The following is an 11,489-nucleotide window of genomic DNA, read 5'->3' as shown; positions in this document are numbered from 1 at the left end:
CTGAGGGTACGCAGATCTGGGTCTGCTAATGAGTAATGAGTAAAGTTACATGTTTCTGGTGCAAGGGATCAAGAGATAGGACATTTTAATTTTGCCTTTATGAACTGGGAGAGTCGAGCCAGTTGCTCTTTGTGCTATAAATTTTACATAAAAAAGCTTCAAAAAGCAAGTTAGTGGAACTTGAGATTAATAAAAAGTATGAAATATTAAAAGTAATTGAAAATGGAGAAAGCGAGAGAAAATTAACTGGCATATATGGAATTTCTAAAACTACAGTGTCTAATATAGTTAAAAACAAGGCAAAAATAACAAAAGTATTGAATAGTATTTTTAATTATTGTTTCACTTTCCATAATGTTAAACAATGAAAGTGGATCTGAACAGAAAGAGTAAGGGTGAATTCCTCAAAAAATGAATACATGTTGCAAGAAATGACAAAAAAAAAACATTACCACCCTTTATAAGTTGACCACCTGTCTAAGTTGACCGCCAAAGTACTGCACCGTGAGTGGTCAACTTACACAGGTTTCACTGTAATTCGAAATTTTTTCCATAACGCTTGTGAACATGAGTACCATTATATTTTTGTGTTTTATTTCCAAAACTTTTTCACATTCTCGACTGACACGCTCAGTTGTTCTCCACAAACATTCATCTTTCGATGGTCGCAATGAGCTATTATACTTGAATCTGTCCAAAAATTCTTAAATTTTATTAATCCTGTTTTTTGGTTTGTTGTAAATATAATCACATGTTCTTTATCAGTTAATATTGTTTCTAAGTTGTTATTGAGAAGTACTTGAAACATTTAACTCTGTCCCGCAGTGGCGTACTAAAAAATTAATTTTGTGGGGTGCATATTGTTCTTGTAACAAATTAAGACACTTTTAGAACTATCACTCGCTGAATATGATTTTGTTAATGCCGTATTTTAATTTATTCTGTTTAAAACTTCCTAAGGATTTTTAAAAAAATATTTTATAAAAAATACAAAGATGAATTATTTAGAAATAATAAAGCTACCACAAGAACAAAATTTGCACTAGCCAAAATTTGGGAAATCTTCATTGGAAAATTATTAAAATTCATTCAATATATGAAAATACAGTCACAATATGAAAGCATCTATTCACATTTTTTTGTTTCACAAAATTATTAATATTTATTATAACAAACATTCCGTTCACGCTTTTCAAATGTACTAAAAATTATAATTTTTTAAAATCAAATTACATTGTTGGAAGCGATTTTTCAGCAGTACATTGAAGTGGTTCTTAAAAGCCATGAATTTTTTTTCTTCTGTTTTTTGCAGGTCAGTTTGAGTAATTACTAAATTATTTAGAGGTAAATTAATGGCCTCAAACTTTGAAAATGAACCAAAAATTACGATTTCACGAAACTTAACAAAATGCATTTACAATTATCGTATAAATTTCAAAGTTTTTAAACATTATTATACTATTGACTTTTATCTATCTATCGACTATCGAAAACATCGACTTTACTTTTTAACCGACTTCAAAAAGGAGGCGGTTATCAGTTCATACCGTATGTATGTTTTTTTTTTTGTTTGTTTGTCCACTCACAGCGTCTCACCTAGTGAACCGATTTTAATGATTATTTTTTTAATGGATAGGGGATGGCTCAACTTAGGTCCGATTACTTCGTTTGACCATATTTGTTCTTTAGAAAAAAAATTATAAGTAAAAAAACAGTAAATTTCACGCATTTTCCCTATTAAATGATTAACCCGACCCTTAACCTATAAAACCCGATGTTACAAAAGTTTGGTGTCATACAACAGTGATATTAATAGTAATTGTAATGATAATTTTGAGCAGAGGCGTAGGAACTTTGTAGAAGTAGGGGGAGCTGGGGCATATGATGAGAAGTGTCTGGTATGTAAGGGGCAGAAGCAGTGGCCCCTTAAAATAATAGGTGGGGGGGGGACTTTAATTTTTTTTTCTACACATGAAATTAGCTTCGAAGCTTCCATCTCTTTTTTATCTTGTATCAATTGTTTGTGGAGAGAATGAGGTGATAAAACTTCTGGTTTTGAAAGAAGGTCAGTCAGTACTCGATGATGAGCACGTAGAGATAGAGGAGTTTCGGGGATCCTCCCGCGGAAATTTTTCAGAATTCTTGTTCTTAAAACGAATTTTTAGGCGATCTTCGGTAATGTTAAGGGGAGAAAAGTTTTGAATACGTTCCTTGAAAATTTTTAGAAATTAATGTCTTAAAAACGCGATTGTATACCATATTTGTTGACTTTAGTGAAAATACGACTCGAAGGATTGTCCTCGATCGATTTTTCGAATCGATTTACATCTCCCGCCCAATATTTCGATCTTGAAGTCTTAAACGTAATTGTAGACAACCTTCAATGATGTCAGAGGAAAAGACTGTACTAGGGCTCTACTTTGGAAACTTTTAAACTTGAAGTCCTACTAGAGAGCGTTTTTCTATGGTGTTATCAGAAAAGGTTCAGAGGTTCCTTCTCGTTAATTTTTTCGAAATTGTAATCGCTAAAACACGCGACTGTGGATCATATTTGTTGGCGTTAGGGGCCCAGCAAATTTTTTTAAATTGAAGTCCCAAAAACGGAACATTACATAATCTCCCATGTTGTTGGATGGCAAGATATCCAGGGACTCTCTTCCGGTAATTTTCAGGGAATCGGAGCCTTGAAAACAAAATTTGAGGTGCTCTGTAATAATTTTGGAGGAACGGCGTAGCATTTAGAAGAATTTCTTATTTTCTGAGAACTAGAAAAAGGCGAATAGATGAAACAGGAGGGCGGAGAAACAGAACGTTGGAAATGTGTTAAAATGAAGTGTTCGTTATATATTATATTGTTCAGATAAGTTTTTGTAAAAGTCTTTGATAGAAACAATGAAATATTAATATAATAATATTGTTGGGGTTTTTTCTGCAATAGTAGATGAAAAGTAACAGTTTTGTAAAGAAAATATATCTGTAAGTGACGAAAAAAACCGTAATTTAGAAAGCAAAAAAACAAGAATAATTGTAACTTCAAAAAATTATAATCTGAGGGGTCAGATAACTTAAAATGTGATAAGTTTTTGGAAAGTTGAAATTATTTGAACAAGTACAAACAACCTTAGCAATCTTTTTTAGTTATGTCTGGAGCACCCATGCTATTCATATTTAAATGCCAAACTGGCTCATCACCCCCAGCTTGCTAGACACTTAATCTTTTGTTCCAGAATTATAGAGAAATTAGCCCAAAAATCAAAAATAGGATGTTTTTTCTAATTTGTGTGGTCTTAAAAAAAATGTATTCTAGATGATCTTTGTTAATGATAGGGTGGAAAAGTGGCCTGGAAGCGTTTTCCTCGGCATTTTGTCGAAATTGAAACTTGAAAAATTTTATATTTTTCCTCTAATTACGTTAAGGAGGTTGGTATTTTAGGGTTCTTCTTGGAAATTTTTTCAAAATTGTTGTTCTGAAAACGCAGTTTTAGACATTATTCGGAGATGTTAATTAGAGGAGAAATCCAGGGCCCCCCTCCCAGAAATTTGTCGAAAATGAACAATCTAAGAAACGCAGCTGTGTGCCATCTTTCATATCTTTATGAAGACTGGAAATTTTTCCAAATTGGAGCTGCAAAAACAATTTTATTTGACTTTTAATGACGTTAGGGGTGAGTTTTCGGGTGCTTTACCCCAGTAATTATTTGAAAGGTAAGACCTTAAACGAAATTTAAGATTATTTTAAATTATATTGGTGGAGGTATAGGGGCTGAAGCTCATTAATAAAATTTTCGAAGTTAGTTGTCAAAACTAACGTAGTTTTAGATTATAGTTGGCTATGTTACTGGGAGGAGCGGTTCGGGATCCGTCTTCAGCAATTTTCCGATAGTGAAATTTCAGAAACGCAATTTTAGATGACTAGTTGACCCGCGCGAAGCATTCGCGTTCAAAGGAAGAATTTTCTGATTTCAATGCAACCTCGAGATGCTATAGACCAAAGCAATGCGTAGTAAAGCAGCAAAATAAATTGAAATTTATCCTTCTGCAAAGTCAAACTTCGATTTACCCCTCATAAAATCAATGTTTTGTTTCCTGATTTTAACAACAACAGATATACAGCTTATAATTTTGCATATTAGTGGAAACTTGGATTAAAATTCTGCTATTCATTTCCAAAATTATTTGAGTGGTTTGGTTTCTCCATAATGAAATTTTCAATTTCTAGCCTTATATTTTTATTTATTTGAAATACAAGCGTTTGCGGCCCCCGTCAATAATAAAAAAAAAAACATTTTGAATTTTTTGGTAGTTCAGATTTATCTTAGTTTTTACACTTTCTTTTGTTTTAAATGTCATGTCTCCAGAACATCGCGATAAAATTTTCGTTTAATTTCACCTTTTGTATTTAAACACTTAGAACTAGCACACTAACAGTGGTGTGACTAGTCATGACATTTTTAAATCTCGCCTTACTCTGTTTCAACTTTTTCTCTAATTAAAATGTATTTTGGTGACACATATATTTTTCTCTACTTAATCATTATTTTCATGATGATATTTTTACAAAAAAAAAAAAAAAAAGAAAAAGGAAAAAAGAAATTTAAAAATGCCGGCAGCCCCTATGTAGTTATGTTTCTTTACGTATTTATTTTTTACTTGACTGACGCTTGTCATAGATTTGTACTAAACACTGAATACTTTCTTTTCGTTAAAAAATGTTCGAAACGTTCGGCGCTCCTCAGAGGTAAATCATAATGCATAACCTTGCTGGGATGTTCCTAAATAATATTCAGAAATTGCATTTGCTTTCAAATTTTGCAGAAAAAACTCTTTTCGAAACTTTTATTCTATTTGTTCATTTATCATTTCTATTACATGTTCTTTAAAATCGTAAAGGTTTCCTTTCTGCTTTTTTTTTCATTACTAATATGAAAATGGTGACGCCATTTCTGAAAAACTGGGGGGGGGGGGGCGGGTAGCAAAACCCTTCTTGGTGATGGCTCTGGTGCCCCCCCCCCCCACCAAAAAAATGTTTGGTTATGCTACGCCTCTGACTGATACTGATTTTCGCAGGCCGCGGAGTAGAGTCCACTTTCCCGCATTTCGGTAATCAAGAATATTTAAACAGTGAAGAAAAAGGTGAAGGTGAATTCAAGTGCACTGACCACTCCGTCTGCTCATTGCTTTTGTTGCTCATTGGGTAGAAATTCCGAAATTCCCAAAAAAGGCAGATCACATTTTTGAAATCAGGTTTGAGGTAAACAATGTACGGCAAAAAACAGCAGTGAAAGAATTTTCCGGGGGAGCTAAGCCGATCTGAAATACTCCAGGGGAAGCTCAAGCTCCCTCAGCTCCCCCCGTTCCGACGCCTATGGACGAGTCATCATTTACTTTGTTCAAGACCATCAGACGTATGTTCGTCTGTAGAACACCAGCAGAAGTATATCATACTAACTGCTTGGTTCATATCGTGACGCTTAGAGGGGATTCTGCAATGATAATTGAATTAATATATATTATTATATTCCTAACTTGAATTAAAAAAATTGCGGGAAATTCGAATTTTTTTTTAACTGAAATATAGTTATATATTCTTAATTCTTGCCACTAGTGATGGGCATAATCGAATTCTCATAATCGAATCACTCGATTATTCAAGATCATTCGAGAACTCGATTACCACAAGTTCTCGATTATCGTATCTCGAGTTCTCGATTATCACTTCTCGAGTTCTCGAGCGATGAACTTCTCGAGTACTCGATTATCACTTCTCGAGTTCTCGAGCGATGAACTTCTCAAGTTCTCGAGCGATCAACTGCTCGAGTTCTCGATTGTCACTTTCCGAATGCTCGAGCGATCAACTGCTCGAGTTCTCGCTTTGAACTTCTCGAGATGTTGAGTTCTCGAGATGTCAATCACTCGAGCAGTGTATTCTTCGATCGATTTGATAATCGAATGAACCTCTCAATATAGTTGACTTCTGACAAGGGTGCCCACCTATGGAGGGGAGGGGGGTCATGGCGCAGGATTGTGCTATTCACGTTTTCAGTGGGGGTGTTTTAAGGGGTATTTTTCTCATTTGTTGGTGGGAGGTCTCTGCGATATTGAGGGTGGAGGGGGGGGGGAGCTTGACTTCAGGGCGGGTGGGCACCCTTGCTTCTGAAGTGTCTTAGTTGCAGGGGCGGATCCGTCATTTAGGCGGTCAAAGGGCTGGCTTTGAAAAGTTAATGATTTTGCTTATGAATGAGCATGGTTTTTTTTCTGTCTTCCGAAAAAATTTGCATTGAAACCTTTTAACCCTTCCCCCAGAAAGACGGGCTGCGCTGAGGAGCCCACAGGGGAGGTGTGTCATTGCGCAGACTGCGCCATTGAAATTCCTAATGGACGTTAGACTTTTTTAGGGAGTGTCCTTCTTGAGGGGGAGAATGGATCCCTAATTTTAAAAAGTGTGCCAGCACACTTGAGGAAGAGATACCCTTGCGATCTAAATGGTATTACAATCAAATAATTGCCTTTCGAATGTTTCATTCGAATAGTGTTATAATTGAATGTATACTGTTGAATGCTTGATTATCAAATGATTCTTTGGGGATGCTTGGTAGTCTAATGATATGTTTTGAGCGAAAGATGTTAATGAATGAACACAAGGACGGGTCTGTGAGAGACATGTGTTGTGTGTCCCGGTGATGGAAGTAAAGGTTGGAGGCGCTTATAAGGTTCTAACTTGAGAGGCATTAAAATTATAGTTCAGGTAAAAAGGGGGAATACTTAAGTTGAAAACCTGAGGGGAAGTCTTCCCCCTTACGTTCACCTTCGACTATACGATTGGGCAATGATACAAGTGTAATAGGCAATAACAAACGTTTTATAGCCCAAATATACAGATCACTGCAGACACGTGTTTCGGGGTTTCAAGGAACCCTTTTTTCAACGAAAAATAGTGAGATTGTGGATGTAAGGACATTACTGGATGGCTTTACGGACCATTCATTAATTACGTAAGGGTCCCGAGGGGGTGGGGTTGAAAAAATGACTACATACTTTGGGGGGGGGGGGAAGAGGGATTCAGATGCATTCTTACGAAGTATTTTCCAAGGCGATGTTTCATTTGCGTCTGGAAAATAAAAACGTATTAGGATGACTGTTTTTTATTTGTTTTACGAATAATTAATTATGTAAAACATAATAAAAGAATTGCACGATGTATGGCATGTTTTATTTTTAACTACGATCGCATCATATACAAAAAAATGTCGAAAACACATTCAGTCTAGATTCCAACTTTTTAGTAAATATTTCTTCATACAAAAAGGTTTAATTTAATAATAGTGAATTAAATTTCGATTCCAGTGATATTAGATTAGTTATTTCATTATTTCGAAAAACGAAATGGAATCTTGCGTAAGAATAGGGGGAGGGGTTTGAAAAACCTTACGTACCCTTACATGGGGGGAAGGGGTCAAAAATGGCCAAAATCATCCATACGTAACAAAGGAATGGTCCCTTATATGTAAAAGCTTACAATTTTGTTGAAAAAAGTGTACCTTAAAACTCCAAAACACGTTTCTGCAGTACTGTGTATATTTGGGATACAAAACGTTGGTTATTTCATGTTACTTCTCGGCACAAAGGTACTTAGTAATTTCTTAATAAAACAAGTGGTTAACTTATCGTGTAATTCATTCCTATGGGTGCAAATAAGAGGGGAGGGGGGGGGGGGAGTTTTGACGTAAACTGCGGGATTGTAATTTTTAGGGGATTTTGTCTCTTTTGGGGGTATTGCTCTTGGGGGAAGAGCTTCATAGGTGGTGCCCTTTGCTCTTAGAATGGATAGATTTGGAATGATTTTTAAAATGATTGCTTTTCTCTTGCTTTATTCGAATGGGGTAATAGTTGAATGTTTGGCTTCGAATTTTCGATAATTGAGAGATTCCTTAATGATCGAACGATATTTTTAGAACGAAAATTGTTAATTATCATATGAGCGGATTTATGGAGGGGCATGTGTTGTGTGAGTGGCGGATACAATGGAGGGTCGTGTGGGTCCATGACCCCCCCCCCCCCCTGAACTCTCGAGAATAGTATCCGTACACATTGTGTTCAAATAATTTATGCATAAAATGCAAACGATGACAGTATCTTATCTTTTCAATACATCAATTATTTTTCAAAGAAAATATTTGAACTATTACTTTGTTTTATTGCTTATAAAATTAATTTGCAACGTTTATCCCCAATTATGTGCCTTATTCCTGACCGATTTGGGGCTTTTTATTGACCCCCAAAAAAGTTTCAGAATTTTTTCGTACTTAAAACGGGAATTTCGTTCATGGGGGAGGACTTTCTTCAGCATGACCCCCACCCCCTACAAATGGTTTTCTGTATCCGCAACTGGTGTGATCCGGTGGTGAAATCTTGAAACAAAGGATAGAGAAACGCTTTCCATACTGTTTTGAACTTGACAGTTATTAAGATTAAATACGTACGTATGTACAATTTTTATTAAAAAGTGAGGGATAATGATAATATGGGCAAGTCGATGGGCGACACTAGCAGGTTTAAACTTGAGAGTTGTTAAACTTAAAAATATATTAAACCGGTATCAAGGGCTTCCATATGGGGGGGGGGGGTAAGTGGAGGCTCAAGCTCCCTCCCCCTTTTTTGAAATTAGGACATCCTTGCTTTTACTACTTTTTTTTTTTTTTTTGCAAAAATGTAAAATCATTTCTTCTCCAGCAATTAATCAATAAGTTATTAAAAATGTCAAATTTTAATAACTTTAATCTGTAAAAATCATACAATCATAAAATCCCCATAGAAATCGGTTTCTATGGGGAAAATATCCTATTAAACCATGGGGAAAATATCTGAGCCCCCTCCCTTAAAATTTTGCATATGGGCGCCCTTGACCGGTATGGTACAAGCCGTGTAATTGAAAATTTAATGTAGTCTTAGCCCTTTTTCGGATTATCGTTTCTTGGGGGAGGGGGGTTAAAAAGCGCGCCATTGCTCACAGGGACGGACGGACACCCCTGTCATTCTATAACGTTTTAGAATCAAATAATTGCTTCTCAAATGTGTCACTCCTGTCATTCTATAAGGTTATTGAATCAAATAATTGCTTCTGCTTTTTTTCGAATGGGGTTACTCAGAGAGCACATTTCGTTTGAGTAAACGTTTTAAAGCGATTGTTAACGCTGTGGCAGCCATGTTAAAACGTTTATGAAATGTTTAAACGCAAGGTGTTTATATTGCAGTGGTGCCCCCCCCCCCCCATGGCGATGACACTCATCCCTCTACCCTCTCCTCTTTAAAACTTCAATGGCGCGGTTTGAAACGAATACGTAATCTGTTTTTCAGAGAAACTTGACAATCAATTTTAACCTTTTTGAGGACCAGTGCACGGAAAATGAAACGTAACTACGGAACAATAAGTTCCGAAATGAACCGTTGCGAGCTTAAGCATTTTCAGCAGTTTTGTCTCAACTTTACAAAAAAACAACCATAAAATCAGCACATTAATTGATTGAAAATCTTTATGTTGAGTAAATTATAAATATACCAATCAACATTTACGAAACTATAAGGAATATGACATAAACAGAAGCGAGTAAAAGAAGAAAAATACTTAAATTTAACTACCCACGCGAAAATAAATGCTACGCACACCATTATAGATATTTGTGACACAACATTACAAGAGTTCTCTAAGAGAAAGCCCCCCCCCCTTTCGTCATGATTTTTTTCTCACAATAAAATAATCAATATCACAATAAAGTCACAAATATCTTACGTATGGAATTTCAAAAAAAAAAAAAAAAAAAAAAACTATCTGTATAAAATGTAATTTTTATTTAAAAATTGGGCCGAAGAGTGAAAGCTAAAATTAACCCCACATGACAAACTTCAATATTTCTTTTTAATGCACTCAGAAACATTTCAACTTCACTCCCAACACTTTTACTGTTATTGCATATTCCTAAAGTCGACGAATGAAAAAGAAAAATAAAAAAGAGCGGATCAAGAAAGAAAAAAAAATAATCATGAACTTCAATGCACTTCAAGCCACACTTGTACACTTTTCAATGCGCCGGGAATCCCAATCCTCTGGAAAACGCAATCAGAAATATTTTACCCTCCTTCCTCATGTATTAGTCAGATAAATATACTTAACTACTCTCAATAAGAACATCAAAAAAAAAAAAAAAAGCAAAACTATAAACTAGGAAAGAATGAGTACTTTTGCGCAGAGCAACTATTCCCCTACTTGTTTACATTATTAACTTCGTGTTTGAGAGCCCGAAACCATTCGAAATAATCACGTGATAACTGAAAATCATTAGTTTAAATGCATAACCGTTCGAATAAATCACTCAGTCGCCCAAATGCCGAGCTCCTAGTTTCTGACAAGCTAACAGGGAATCTAGTCGAACCTGCATCCTCCAAGGATTGCGACCCCAAAATGAAGACTAAAATCTATCGAATCGACACGACACCCTAAAACAAGCTTGCATCTCAAACTTTACCGGAGGGTAAGGGGACAAAAGGTGTATCTGCCATTTTATCGGAAAACAACAAAAAACTAGACCCACTTAAATGTAAAAACTAGAATTTTTCGTGGAATTTGGGGGGGAGTGGTATTGATCCCCCTTATTATACCCCTAAATGGTAGGCTAAATGTCACATTCCTATCTCGAGCGCACCCCTGCCAAAACAACTCGGGAATTCAACTGAAGTCAAGGGAGTCCACCTCCCCCCTTTCGCAGGGCGATGGCGCACCCTCTCAAATGTTACGGAGCATCCGTCTAGAAAGAGCTCTCCCTCCCCTCCCTAAATGGAATTAAAAAAAAAAAAAAAAAACTCTCAAAAACCCGCTTCTAAAAATTTCGGTTTCGCAGGCTGCGCCATGGACCCCCTCCCCCTTCCGAAAATGAGATTAAAAAAACCCTCTCAAAAAACTGGCTCTAAAAATTTTAGTTGCACAGGCTGCGCCATGCCCCACCCCCCTTTTAGTGGGCACCCCCGTAGCAGTCAACTCAATTTTGGAAAAGCTCAGAAAATGAACTACTCGAGTACTCGATTCAAACGTCTCGAGATCTCGATTTGAAACAGCTCGAGATCTCGATTCAAAAGATCTCGAGAAGTCAATCGCTCGAGTACTCGATTCAAAAGATCTCGAGAAGTCAATCGCTCGAGTACTCGATTCAAAAGATCTCGAGAAGTCAATCGCTCGAGTACTCGATTCAAAAGATCTCGAGAAGTCAATCGCTCGAGTACTCGATTTCAAAGATCTCGAGCAGTCAATCGCTCGAGTACTCGATTCGGAAGATCTCGAGAAGTCAATCGCTCGAGTTCTCGATTTCAAAAGATCTCGAATATCAATCACTCGAGTGATCGACTGAAAAAGATCTCGATTATCAATCACTCGATTATCCGAAGTACTCGATTCCCGAGATCTCGATTATCAAAAGATCTCGATTATCCCCATCACTACT

The sequence above is a fragment of the Uloborus diversus genome, unplaced genomic scaffold (assembly GCF_026930045.1).
Source record: "Uloborus diversus isolate 005 unplaced genomic scaffold, Udiv.v.3.1 scaffold_784, whole genome shotgun sequence".
Lineage (NCBI taxonomy): Eukaryota > Metazoa > Arthropoda > Arachnida > Araneae > Uloboridae > Uloborus > Uloborus diversus.
Note: the sequence above shows the minus strand (reverse complement) of the source record.